At 42.3% G+C, this 12,283-nt stretch overlaps 1 protein-coding gene across 3 annotated transcripts in view; it reads left to right on the forward strand.

Moving 5' to 3' along the window:
* METTL15 (methyltransferase 15, mitochondrial 12S rRNA N4-cytidine) overlaps nt 1–12,283 on the forward strand; it is an 84,854-nt gene that overhangs the window by 28,416 nt on the left and 44,155 nt on the right. The gene's annotated exons all lie outside the window — the stretch shown is intronic.

Consider the following 12,283-nt stretch of genomic DNA (forward strand, 5'->3'; position numbering starts at 1 on the left):
AATCTCGGTAGCTTGCCTGATTATTTCCACAATCTTGCTCAATGTAAATCACTTGAGTCTTAGCTTGAAGTTATTGTTAATTTAGCATCTTCCTGCCTTGTGTCCTCCTATGCCCTCTTCACTGTGAATTACCATGATGATATGATGTGGGGTAGGAAGCAGAGGCTATTTGTGTTGCTCTGCAGCAGAGCTATCTGCATTTCTGCAGTGGTACCATTGGAATTTGGGAATAAACAACCAATCTTTGTTGTCAGATTAAATTTGTTTGCATTAATGGGGTCAAATTACCCAAGCCAGAGGAGTGGGGATATCTGTGTGCACCACAGGCTGTCTTAGAATTTTCTGAAGCACCTATACCCACTTTTTATAACATTAGTTAATGTGTTATTAAAGTAGTTTTTAAAAGTGGAGTGCATAAAGACATGATTTCAGCAGTAATGAAACTGCTGTGGAAGTGTTCTCCTTCCCTTGCTGTAACAGTTTTCAAAACCTAAAAAACAAAGAGGACACCCCCCTTTAGAAAGAATAGCAACGATAAAACATGTCTAAATACATAAATAACAACTCTAAATATAGGGCACAAGGAGAAGGGGATGACAGAGGATGAGATGGTTGGACAGTGCTCTCGAAGCTACGAACATGAGTTTGACCAAACTGCGGGAGACAGTGGAAGACAGGAGTGCCTGGCATGCTCTGGTCCATGGGGTCACGAAGAGTCAGACACAACTAAATAACAAAATATATGTTTAAGCAGATATCTATTCCAAGCAGTGGATAAACAGAAGCAAAGTGCACAGCTCACTTGAAGCCCAATGTCTGGGGCACAATGTTTGCTCTAGAGCAGAGGTAGTCAACCTTTTTATACCTACCACCCACTAATGCATCTTTCTTGAAGGTAAAATTTCCTTACTGCCCACCAGTGCTCGATGGAAGGAGGATTCAGCTTGTGCTGTAGAATCCCCTACTGCCCACCGATAATCCTGAAACACCCACTGGTGGGCGGTAGGGACCAGGTTGACAACCCCTGCATGCAGGTTAGTATAGCAGCAAAGGTGTAGAGAAGCAGAACACATCCTGGTGCTTCAGGTACATCTGCACACAACCTCAAAATGCTGCTTGAGAAGCAGCATATAGAAATGAGAGCCCGATCCTTGCTGATGCTGCAATCCTATGCCCACTTATCTGGAGGAAGCTGTATTGAACTCCATGTAATATATAGTCATATATAGAACTGCACTGTGAAAAGGTTTAAAACATGCTAATCATCTGTGTGCCCCTTCTCCTTGTAGAAATGTATTATTTTGTAGTCATTAAGTGTTACTGTGATGCAAGCAACCCATCAACAATTTTTTCCTAGATTTATTATTTTTGGACAGAAAGAGAACTGTTGTGTTTAATAATCTCTGAGAATAAGCATAGCATTCCGAGTTTGCTTATTGCTGGGACAGTGACAGCACTAGATTGTCCCATGCTATTGTTTGGCTTTCTCATAGATAGTTGGTGGCAATCTGTTGCAGGTATAAAGGTATAATGCCTGAAATTGTGTATTTGTAGCAGTGTTTCCTTTGTGCTAGTCAAATTCTTCTACAAATACTGTTTATACAAAATGACTACTGTGCAATGACTTAAACTGGGTCTCTTTTAAATTTCCCCCATATATTCAAGCTATTTCACTTTGCATTACATGTCACAACTCCTAACATAATAATCTAATCTGCTCCCCCGCTACTTTAATTTGGATCATAATATACAGTGGTACCTCGGGTTACATACGCTTCAGGTTACATATGCTTCAGGTTACAGACTCCGCTAACACAGAAATAGTACCTCAGGTTAAGAACTTTGCTTCAGGATGAGAACAGAAATCGGGCGGCGGCAGCGCCGCGGCAGCAGGAGGCCCCATTAGCTAAAGTGGTGCTTCAGGTTAAGAACAGTTTCAGGTTAAGAACAGACCTCCGGAACGAATTAAGTACGTAACCAGAGGTACCACTGTAGTTGAATTAATAGCCTGAATGTAATCTGATGATTTCATTCAGTTTTGGCCAAAAAACTTTTGTAAATATTTTGAAAAGATAATTCATGTTTTGAACAATGTGTATTAAATTATCATCCTAATTACTGTGCTTGTAGCTGACTATGACAATATTGCTTTAAAGTGCGGATTAAAGAAGAACATATATTGGTTCTAGTCTGTTTTCCTTAATGTTGTATTTATCGTTCAACAGAGAGCCTACTATTTACAATCACGATTTGAGTGTTCCAAAGCAATACATTATCATAGGCTGATGAGATTTATGCCATGATAGCTTTGTGTATGTTGTAGTCGGCTGAGTTGTAAATTGAGTCCGAGCTTGAACTTGAGTTGACAGGAAAAAGACTCCATGTGTGTGTCAGACGAAAAGTGATACTGCTTCCATTAGTCTCCTTTAAATAGATTGATTGTTGCCATAATAAGCCATTCTGCAGTTGACACTGATATTTTGGATTGCTCCCTGAAATTAAACTGGTGTAAGCAATTTTGTTAATTTTTGGGTGCAAAATAGCAAAACAACCTGCAGAGAACAGCAGGAACAAATCAATTAAGGTTTTCATCAAAAAGAGATAATTATAGAATAGTTCTTTTTAAATAAAACTGCTCATCATGACATGTTAATTTAAGGGTATGTTTGTTGATTATTTCTGCTGCGTTCTCTTTGCAATATTCTGCAGTCAATTGTAAAAGTGGCTAATGATGGATAGAAAATGAGGGGAATTCATTAACAGGACGGGGATGTGAGATGACTTTTTGACTATTACGTTGTATAATTCTGTAGCACCTTTTCAATTATTTAGACTTAAATTTTATCTTACAGGTTTTGTTACCGTATTCTGGGGTATGTTGTTGCTCAGGACCACTATTAGTGTAAGGATGTCTTCTCATCTGACTTGGGCTTCTTCTACCTTTTCAGAATGTTAGGTCAGATTTTAATGCCCTCTCATGTGTTTTCCATGAGGTATTGGGATTATGAAGCTCCTGTTAGAACAAAGTAATTAGCTACAAAGAGAAGGTGGTAGATTGTTGTCTGTGGTGGTGGGCTTTTGAGGGTGTTTGGGTTTTTTTAAGATGGAGAAATGTTTGTGAATAGGGCCATATCTAGGTATTTGTGAGCCCTTCCCACCCGCCCCTCCCTCGAACTTGCGCCTCACATTACACTCCTCCCTCTTCAGATCTTACTTTAGAACTACTCCACTTACCAGATGAAACAACAGGCTTCAGACTTGTGGGATCAACTTTGGTTTTGTTTGTTTGTTTGTTTTACTAGGGTCTTGAAATCCACCAAGCAGAATCTGTTGAAAAGATCATATTCTTACAATTAGTGAAATTTAATCCCAAGATTTATTTATTTTTCGCATCAGCACTTGATATGGGTTCATAATCCCCCCCCCACACAGTTTCCCCTCTGGTTACCCCAACCTTTCTTCATTCAGCAATGTAATTTGGGACCTGGGAGGAAAGGGAGTTGTAGGTTCATTGCTGCTATTGTTAAGCAGCTGGGAGTCAGAAATCTTTGGTGATGTTCTGAAAGTCACCCAGAGATCTGCCAGTTGTCCAGAGCTACCTTATGCTCAACTCTGACTTAACATGTAAAGTGTGTGTGTGTGTGTGTTTCTTTTTGAAATCTAACTTTAACTAAGATGTGCATTCTGTTTTCCTGGGTGAGAGGAGCACATTGCAAGCAAGCATTCAAAGAAACATATAGAAATAACATTGCAAGTTACTGATAAGAATCATAGAATTGTAGAGTTGTAGTAAGAGTTAAAGAATAAAAAGAATCCAGAGACCTTGTAATCCTGGTTTATCTTCATGTGCCTGTGTGGTGCTGCTTCGTCTGTGGAGCCACGCCCATTCCCACCCACTTCAAGTTAGTGATGTTTTCTGTACATTTTTACAGCACGGAAGTCCCTTGTATTTGGCAGGTACCTTTCTTGCTTCAGCCTTCTGCTTGCAGTGGTTGATGTTTGGAGATGTGGGGCCAAGCATAGAAGGCTCTGTCTTAGGGACAGATGATTGAACAAATCTCTCATACTGGTATTTCAAAATTGTGGGAGTTTGCAGTCAATACAGCTAGCAAACATGAGGCTGGTTAGTTAGTGCATGAAGTGTTAAGGACCACAACGCTGAATTGCTAGATGGACTCAATTAAGCCATGCCCCCTCTTCTTCTGGATAGTAAGTGAAGCTTCTCTCCCCCCCCCCCCTTCTGCATCATGTAACCATCATGTTCCTGAGCTTACAGCACATGCTTGGAACTATATTCTGTATATTCTACCCAGGAATATTCTCCCTGGTCTCCCTGGTCTGGTGATGGTCTTTTAGAGAATGAGTGTAGTAGAAATATATTTTACCCACAACTGGGCTGTGGGGATGGAGCAGAACTACAGGTTCTTTAGAATTTTGTTCCCTTTTATTTCTAATGTAACAGATGTTGTGCGGGAAAATAGAGACCTTCTTTTAAAAAAGAAAAAAAAAAAGCTTGAGCTGGATTTAACCAAAAGCCATAAATATGAAGCCAATTTGATGTGTGTATGTGGAGATTCCCATGGCAGACAGATTTGTTGGGCACATCAAACAATGTCGTTTCTAGCTTTTTATATTTTACTTGTCAATCTGTCTAGATAACATAAACTGATAACTGTGTATGTGTGTGTGTATTGGCCATATAAAATGATATATGAGTTGTGACTACATAGAATGAGAAAGCCACAACAAGTCGTGGCTCTCAGTGCACCATCAGTCATGAAAAAGGTAGACTACTTCAATCTTTTAATTTTCATGTACTTAGAGTTTATGGTCTAAAGCTGACTAAAAACAAGTTCGTTGCAGCAAGAGGCGATTTCTGCTGTGCAGAAGTAGGATTTTGAACAGTAAGACTAAATAGTAAGACCAAACATTTGCAGAGTTTAGATAGGATGACTCATCCTGGTAACACCAATGATCTTTGTAAAATGGAGGGAAAATGAAATATATAGCATTGCATTGATTTGTTTGGTTTGTCTTTATAGCTTTTCCCTTCCTGTGGATTTTCTCCTTACATAAGTATATAGCATAGATATATACAAGAAGAATGAGTTCTTTGTAGGCAGCTGCCCAACGGTGTCTGACAATGAGATGGAAAATGTTTGGTCTGACTTCTGACCTGGTTTAAGAACCAGGCTGATTACCTATACCAGGAAATGGACCCTGTTGCCTGGCTTTTGACCATCATAGCTTCCTGCTCTGCTTGGAGGAGCTGTTTTGTGCTACTCAACATCTGCATAAAACTGCTATAAGAGGTTGCTCAGAGATTTGGAATATGGACACTATGATGGCATTGAGATGTAGTGGGAGATTTTCTGAAATGGGGCTTTAGATCATTAATGGTGGGTTAGGGTAAACATCCCAAAGCAGAACCCACATAAGGTCATGAGAACTTGGAGTGGGTAATATTCTTATTCCTTGTGGAGGATAATAGGATCATGCCTGCAGTTTGCTCCTAGAGTTGCCTGTGCTCCTGCAGACTCAGGTGGCCCATAACCAGAAGGGCCTTTACGAGTTTGGGTTGATATGACAGCGGCACCATATTCTGTGAAATGCTGTTCTGACCACGGGCATATGTATGCTGGTATTACTATAGTGAGCTGAACGTGGGTCTGTATTTGAAGACTATTCAAAATCTGCTGGCACAGCTACTAAATGTGAAACACATTATGCCTCTTGAAAGAATTGCATTGGATCACAGCTTTAAAGTTACCAAACCGGAGCTCCTGCTGTTCTTAATTCTGACAGATCCTCTAAACAAACTTTCCATCAGTACTTCAGACCCTTGGGATCCTTTGCTGGGTTCTCAGAAGTATTGTGCTTGTAGTAGGGAAGCCCCCGGCACTGATTAGCTGCTATGGAGCGGCGGCAAAGAATGTTCATTTGCAATTGTCTGGGATTCAGACCAAATGCAAGGACTTGAAAGATATCCAGAAATGGACAGAAACTTAAGGAACCGGAAGACCATGGATAAAGGTTCACAAGGATGGGGCATAATAATCAGTGGAGTAAGAGAAGAATTTGAAGAAATGGTAGGTGGTAAAGGAGGCTTGAGAAAATTGAAATAAGGGAAATAAGTCAGTACAGGTGGCTGAAGGAAGTGGCACAATGTAGGTACCTGAAAGGTGGGAGGGAACAGAGCTGAAGAAAGGAGGAGTCAAGTAGGAATGGGGCGAACCTTCCAAGTTGTACACATCAAGGATAGGGAGGGCAAATTGGTAATCACTCTGGAATCCGGGGGGGTGGGGTGGGGTGGTTACATATAGTTAAAAATGGATTACATTGTTTACTAATAACAATGCATAAATGATAAGAAAATATGAATGACTCATCCCCATCCACCACTGATTATGTATCATGGTGCCAATTAACTGTTGCTAGTGAAATAGCAATTTCTGTCACAGTCCATTCATTATGTTACTTTTGCTCACTTTTTGTTTCTTTTTCCTTCTCTTGGCTTCTCTCCTCAGTTGCTTCCCCCCTCTTCAATCTTCAGCCCTTCCTCACTGCATGTACCTCTTCAGCTACTCTCTTGCATTAGCTCCCCACCATTTCCCTCCTCTTTCTTACTATATCCATATACTATATTTCTCTCTTCGCAAATCTAGCACTATTACACCTTGCTGGGGTAGGCATTACACTGGGACTGTGCATTATTGACAGGAGGGAACTGAGCAGGCAAGGGAGGTTGGATGAGCTGGAAACCCATGTTATGGGTGTGAGATGCCAGAAGGGATAGGCTTACCCTGAGAAAGCTTTTGTTGTCACTGCAGTATTGTGAGCTGTAATCCTAATGGGGCAGTGAATGTCAAGAACTTGTGTATATATGTAGGTGAGTTTCCTATTGATTGGAACCAGCCAGCCATTTATTGGACTGCAGGTGTCATAGGCTATGAAATATTATACCATTAATATATAAGGTGATCAATAGGTTTGTAAACATTTGCACCCACACACATTTTGTTGGATCCAGAGTTGTGTGGACTAGTTGAAAATGGAAGAGGAGCAAACACGTTTCACTGGTTTCCCCTATGCTCCCCATTCACCTATTCCAGAGGTCTGGGAGACCCCTAGAAACAGTGGGAGGGTGTAGTAGGAACTTTGAGTGAGCTGATGATGATTGGTGAAAATAGACTCCCCTCTCCCTGTCTGCCTGCAGGAAGCCAGTGGAGCAGGAAATTCTGCTGGATCCAGTTCTCTTCCATGGATGGAGAAGACTTTCCATTCAAAGAACAGCAGGTCTGCATCACACCCTTTGCATTTTGCGAGGTGGAAAAGCAAAGGCCCCAAAGCGATGACAGAGAAATATAAGTTTCTCAGGCGGCATCTTGTAATGTGTGATCAATGAAAGGAAGTGGGCAAAGCAATCCTAATGAGAGGCTGAAGAGACATGGAACGGTATCAGAAGCCCTACTGGTTCTTGCTAGCAAGGCAGAAGGTCTGTGAGGTTTTATTTCACTATTCCATCTCCAGGCTGGCATAGGTGAAAGGCTGAAACATTGTGGGGCTTTAGGATCCAGTGCATTCAAGTCCTCTGGCATCTTGTGGCCCACCTAGCTACATTCATTCTGGGGGCCTTTCCACTGGTTACTACCAGCAGTAGCTTAGAACAAGCTGGGACCTCCACTGCAGTGGTGCCCTCCCAAGCCCAGTGGCTCTCCTTTCCACCAGCAGTGAGTGTGGCACACAAGAGCCTAACCCCACTCCCCATCCATCCATCCACATCCAGGGTGTGTATAGGACTATAGCCTAAGCCATCATTGCAGAAAAATAAAATTAAAAAATCCTACTACACTGTAAGAACTAAATTCATTAATAAGAATGATTATCTCAAGATCAGTTTTAATACTCTTGCCTTGTGCGATTTATGCTTTTATTCAGTACAGCCAGAGATCTAATGGAACAAAATATTTTTCCGTATTTTTTTCTATCTAATCTTGTTAAAAGGTGAAAAAAATAGTGACAAGAATACATTAATTATAGAAAAGTAAATATTGAGACATACTGTTGAAAAACATGACAAAGTGATTTAAACCAGTAATATAATTTCAAAGTGAAGATCATTATCTCTTCTTTAAATGCAAACTTAAGGTGATGGACTTCCATAGATGTATCACTAAATTTGGGGTGGGGGGGAAGCAGCATTGGAATGCTTTATTTTTCTGTGGCTATCATGAGAAACTTGAATACTTTCAAAAATGTACAGTCACAAACTGATTATAAAATTCCTATGAGAAACTGTAGCAGGGCATCATAACTTAACTATAGAAGTGTGACTCATTGCAGGAAGTGGTCGTATAATAATCTTTTCTGGTATTTACAGGACCATGGGGATAAAATGTCATCTAGTTGTACAGAATTATCCCCCCCCTCCAAAAAAGGGGGGAAACGGGGGGGGGGGGGACCAGACAAGGTGTGTGAAGTATGCCCAAACTAATGATCTGTTTTCTGTGCTCTTGAATGTTGAATGAATTCTGTAATTAATGTATTAATTACGTGTATTACGAAGTGTTGGGAATAGCTTAAGCTATTAGTACAGTGCAGCCCTATATGTCTGCTTAGAAGTAAATCCAATTGAATTCTGTCGGGCTTACTCCTAGGAAACTGGGTATAGGATTGCAGCCCTAATCTTCCAAAGTTAAGATTAGTTATATATGACACAATATATTTTCTTTAAAAATGTGTTGAAATCAGCCTTTCAAATACTGTCTCTGGGTTGGCCAGGGAAGCACAGGATAAAGCATACATGTTCTTCCTATTTGTATGTACTTCTGTCAAGTTCTAGTGCAAAACAGGAACTTTAATTATGGCATTTTATTTGGAAGTTCCATCTTACCTACTCTTAAATTTTAAAGTGACTCAAAATGATCTTTGTGTGAGCAGTCCTGCTGTTCTGTCCATCTTACTTGGAACATAGCTGTAAACGCCCTACAAGTCTGGGATCCTGGTCCGAACTTTTGCTTTGTTACCTGCCACCGCTTCCATTTTTTATGCATGACATGACCTTTTGGGTTTTTTGCTTTTGTCCAGCCATGTTGGCCTCTTCAGAGCACTCTGATTTTAATTTTGTTGGAATTGTTTGTAGTTGCAACTTAGGCACTCGTACATAGAAACTCCCACCCATCTTGGGCTCCTTTTCCCATTACTGTAGCTAGCCATAGAATACTGTTCCTCCGGGCTTTCCTGAAATCCAAGGTACATATTTAACTTTAGATACCTTCTATTAAGAACAGACAAAATGATCTTTCTTTTCCAATCGTAGTGCTAAGCAGCGGAGAGATAATGCCTGCCTGTTCTTTAAGAATAAAAGGCAGCATTTCCACTTGCCCCTGCTCTGAAGTAGGGGTGTGGAGAAACGCTGCCTTTGCTTTTCACAGATCATAATTGTCAGAGCCACCCGAGGTCCCAGCTCACAAGAGACCAAAATCCAGTCCAAGTTATATACAAAAGGTTTTATTGAAGAACATTGTTGTCGTTACATCCAAGCTCCGTGGCTCAGCATCTTTTACCCTTAGATGTTTGAAGTCCCCTCTGAGTCAGTCCCGCCCCTGCACCAGCTTAAGAGGCTTGTACTGCTCCACCTTTTCCTCTCCTTCCTTTTCCGCAGGGTCTTCCTGCCCCCCTGTGCTCCCTCCCTTCGGGACTCCCCCGAGGCTGAGTCTTCTGACGCCTGCTCCCCCCTCCTTCGTGCTTTGGGACCAGGCTCCTCCTCAGGGCTCTCCTCATTTCCGCGCGCCTCCACATTTGAACTTGGCGCGCGTACGTTGCCTCTGACCTTCCTTTCGACCGTTACGCTACTCTCGGTACTACACTCCTCCCCTTCCGGCAGGATGTTCTGCTCCGAACTCCTTCCCCTCTCTGCTCCTTGTTCTGCTCTTACTGACACACTGGTAACTCCACCCCCTTCACTCCGTTCCGACGGAGAGGCTGGTCCCGATCTCCAACCCCCACTGGGGATTCCCTCTTCGTTCCCCTGCTTCTGACTGCTTCCCTCTCTACTGCCCCTTGGCCTGACCAGGGGGGCTCCCTTTTGGGAATCCTCGGATTCACTTGACGGACTCACTGACAACCTCGGGTCATCGTCGTCCTCTTCCTCGTCACCCTGGGACCCCTCCCCCTCGCTCTCTGTCCCTGAAACCCTGACAATAATGTTCAAAGTAAAAAGGCAGTGCTCCCACCCACCTTCACCTCCGGGCTCAAGTGGGAAGGGCTGGTTGTATGTATGCATGTGCACCTGTGTTTACATATGTTTGTGTGTGACAGTGTATGCATGTATGTGTGATTGTGTGTGAGAGAGTGCTGTGGGCCTGGTTGTCTCGTGTGTGTTTGTGCTGTATGTGTGAGGTCACTACGTGTAATGTTTACGTAGCATATGTGTACATGCACACATACATCCACCACATCTACCACAGACCTGTAGCCTCAAAGGTATACCTGACCATCTTTAGGGTCATAAGAGTTTAGCCACCCTTGCTCTGGGGAGATGTGCCTGTTCTTAAGCTTCACGTACTAGGGACTCATGCCCCTGCTCTCATGCCACCCTCACCTCTTTGCCACCCCCTCCCATAAAGGTAAAGGGACCCCTGACCGTTAGGTCCAGTCACAGACGACTCTGGGGTTGCGACGCTCATCTCGCTTTACTGGCCTAGGGAGCCGACGTACAGCTTCCGGGTCATGTGGCCAGCATGACTAAGCCACTTCTGGCGAACAAGAGCAGCACATGGAAATGCCGTTTACCTTCCTGCCAGAGCGATACCTGTTTATCTACTTGCATTTCATGCTTTCAAACTGCTGGGTTGGCCGGAGCAGGGACCGAGCAACGGGAGCTCACCCATGGCGGGGATTTGAACTGCCGACCTTCCAATCGGCAAGCCCTAGGCTCTGTGGTTTAACCCACAGCGCCACCCGCATCCCTACCCCTCCCTTAATCTCACCCAACTCCCCTCCATCCCTTCACAGATTCTTAAACCCTGCCTTGGTGGACAGATGGGGGGGGGGACATGGGAAGATCTGCACAGGCCTCCCACTTGTCCACTCACTGCCAGCCGGCTCACAAGTTGTCTCCCATAAGCAATCAGCAATGGTAGCAACAGAGAGAGTGCTTGCCTGTCATGGCATCTCCCCACTGTCCTGCCTTGTTGTCACTTTCTTCATCCTTGGCCTCTGATGCTGCTGTGGCCAAAGCAGCAGCGACACTATGACATCAGATCAGGATTGTTGATGGGGAACTACCCTGCCCTGTCCTGGCTGTTCCTCTGCAGTTCATCTGGGTCACCCACGCTGCTTGCTTCCTTACCTACCTGTCTCTGCCTCCTGCCTGCTGTTCCGTCATCACACTGAAGTTGGCATGGCCACCTATCAGCGGCCATTCAAACTGCAACATGATAACATATTTTGTTACAAAAACATAGTAAGAAAATGGGAAAACGGGTTTGATAAGATTGAATAGCAGAGCATAAAAGCCATACAAATATGTGATCCATGTGAGAACAACTCTGTTTTTCACTATAGTGAATCTATTTTCTGTATCTATATTCTGCTGGGGTTTTCTTTTAGCAAATTACCTTTCAGCTGTTTCTTCAATTATGCTATATTAAAACAAAGCATCAGGCCAGTCGAACAGAGCTGTTGATAAATGGCAGAGCATGTGAAATTACCAAAGCAGAACATCTCCATATGCAGTATTGGTATCACTTAGTGAAGTAATAGCTGGAAAAAAGAAGTGCAAAACCTGATAGTATTCAGCAATTGCAAATTGAAGATTGCTTCTCTTGAGTTGTTTTTAGCACAAGTTGACTTTATTAAGTCAGTCTTTTCAGAAATACATGCGCATTATGGCATTGTGAGCAACTCAATTCCATGTCTCCAGGTCAGTTCATGTTCTTTAATTGCCTAGTTTGTGAAATACATTTTAAAAATACAGTTAATATGCATGTACTATTGGATTGGCAGTCCTAGGAAAATGCTTAAATTAATATATGTAATCTGGACACAGGAACTTGTTAATAATTAACTTTTCATAGTAGCATCTAGGAGTGTTCTATAAAGTTATCTACTTACTCTTTTATACAATATATATTCTACTTACTCTTTTATACAATATATATTAAGTTCTTTATAAGTATCCCTCACAAGGCAACACACAAGTAGAACTATAGAACTGCAGGAAATGTATAGCATATTATCTTAAGGAAGCACAATATTACAAAGCTAAGTTTATAAGGCC

The sequence above is a fragment of the Podarcis gaigeae genome (genome assembly GCF_964106915.1).
Source record: "Podarcis gaigeae genome assembly, chromosome: 1".
NCBI classification, from domain to species: Eukaryota; Metazoa; Chordata; class Lepidosauria; order Squamata; family Lacertidae; genus Podarcis; species Podarcis gaigeae.